The 2,355-nt window shown below is 42.9% G+C and overlaps 1 long non-coding RNA gene across 1 annotated transcript; it reads left to right on the forward strand.

Annotated features, from left to right (window-relative positions):
* Nucleotides 1-526: 526 nt before the first annotated feature.
* Nucleotides 527-1,529, forward strand: LOC114615703. The gene is made up of 2 exons (XR_003710505.1): nucleotides 527-730; nucleotides 1,183-1,529. It is a non-coding gene; the product is annotated as an uncharacterized LOC114615703 (long non-coding RNA).
* Nucleotides 1,530-2,355: the final 826 nt, after the last annotated feature.

Here is a 2,355-nt window from a genome sequence, read left to right on the forward strand (position 1 = left end):
CAATGTAGGAATACACAGCCATCCAGACAGACATGAAGATAATGATGACCCAGGATCTCTGGCTGTAGCTAAGATGATATAGGACTTATCTATCCTGTATTCATCCCTGGGTTCATCCCTAGCACGACATAAGCCAGTTATGGTGATACATGTATTCAATCCCAGTACACGGGCGATCAGTGTTCACAGTCAACTTTGGATAAGTTCTGAGTTTGAGGACAATCTGAAAAATATGAGATCTGATTTAAAAACAATGCCTAAATGATGGTTTAGGAAAGAGAAGAGAGAAAAAGAGGATAGAGAATACAAGGCAAGAGAGTGCTGGAGAAAGATTCAGAGATCGTCTGATAGGATGCTGTGTTGTTTTTATGTGCATCACAGTGAAAACGAAGGAACAAGAGAAGATGAGTGAGAGTGGGAAGGAGGACCAAGGGAGGGAAGAGGAGAGGATGGAAGGAGAGAGAAACTTGTTCCTAGGAAACCTAGAAACAGAACACTGCCCATTTCCTGTGACCTGATATTTTAGGTGACCTCCTGGGCCCTTCTTTTGCAGGTGTTTCAGCTCTTCTCTGCTGTCCTAAAGTACTTTCCTGGCACGCACAGACAAATCGCCAAAAACTTCCAGGAAATCCTTGACTACATTGGCCATAGTGTGGAGCAGCACAGGGCCACCTTGGACCCCAGCACTCCACGAGACTTCATTGATACCTACCTTCTGCGCATGGAGAAGGTTAGTCTTGCATGGATGAGAGAGGGGGTGGGTGAGAGTGAAGGATGGGGATGTGGAGAGAAAGATGGGAGGGGACAGCGGATGGTGAGGAGAGGCAGAAACAGAGAGGAGGAGATGTAGAATGTCTGGAAGAAAAGAGAAGGGAGGAGAAAATGACATAGAGAAAGAGAAGGTGTGTGGCTGGGGAAGAAACACAGGGCAAGGGGCAAAAGTAGAAAAGACCACAGAGGAACAAAGAGCCTAGGAGACAGAACATGATAAACCACCGAAGAACAAAGTAGAAAAAGAAGATAGAAGAATCCAAGGCATATTGTCTGGGGCCAAGTAATGTCCAGAGGTCCAGATAGTATGAGACTCACAGACAGAAGGACAGTGACCAGAGATATGTGTACATCTCCTTGCAAAGGTCCAGTCACCCCTGACCCTCTCTTCTCTCTCCCATCTGGAACCAGGAGAAGTCCAACCACCACACAGAGTTCCATCACCAGAACCTCATGATGTCTGTGCTCTCTCTCTTCTTTGCTGGAACTGAGACCAGTAGCACCACGCTCCGCTATGGCTTCCTGTTCATGCTCAAGTACCCCCACGTTGCAGGTGCACCATGGGTGGACAGTTGGAGGATTTTCTATCTACCTTTGGATGTGGGAATTTGAGTGGATGAGAGCCACATGGACATCTGGAACTCTAATTGCTTTGTTCAACTTGTAAACTAAGGCAGTGCTGTGGGTGGAATGTGAGCGAACACTCAGCTGACCCGTTTTCTGTTGTCTCTATTAAAGGTTGATCCTTCCCTTCCTTCCTTCCGTCCTTCCTGACTTCCTGCAATCTTTACATTCACCTATTATTCGTCCTTCTTTGCATCCACCTCTTCATGTATCTACTTATTCTGTTCAATCACCCACCTATTATCCACCCATCAATGAACATGTCATCAGCCTCTCCCTTCAGTAATTCTCATACAACTAAACATCAATCTCTCCAAGACCTATTTACTCATTCATCCTTCTATCTTCATACTAGACACTTATTCACACTCACATGCACTCATGCACCCATGTGTAGACACACACACACACACACACACACACACACATACACATACACATGCACACAAACACATATTCACCTTGAATCCTTCCAGTCAGCCACTTATAAATCAACTGATTAATTATTTGTGTATTTATTGATTCTTTAACCACCAAAGTAGGCATTATATTTATTTATTTCACTGAATCAATGTAAGTGTTGTTCCTTTGATCAATAGAGTTGAATAAACTATTGGCCATTGATTCATTCATACACTCATCTCTCCTATCAAGGGGTTGCATTTCCTAATCCTTTCACTAAGAGGCCTTTGCATTCCTCTTTTGTTTGTCTATTCATTCTCCCATTCATCCACCAATGGAACCACCTATTGACCTACAAGTTGAATCCAGTATAATCCAGTGCTTAGTGTGTTTATTTCATTAACTCATGAACCTGTCCATACACTCATTTATCCATTGATTTTCTTATGTATTCATTTCTACATGCTTCTTTTGATGGCTTAATTTACTAATCTACCTACTTCTCTGTTACATTTCTGAGGACAAAACTTCAAGTTATTAATATAAAGTTTCATGTTA

The sequence above is a fragment of the Grammomys surdaster genome, unplaced genomic scaffold, assembly GCF_004785775.1.
Source record: "Grammomys surdaster isolate TR1022 unplaced genomic scaffold, NIH_TR_1.0 133946, whole genome shotgun sequence".
Taxonomy (NCBI): Eukaryota; Metazoa; Chordata; class Mammalia; order Rodentia; family Muridae; genus Grammomys; species Grammomys surdaster.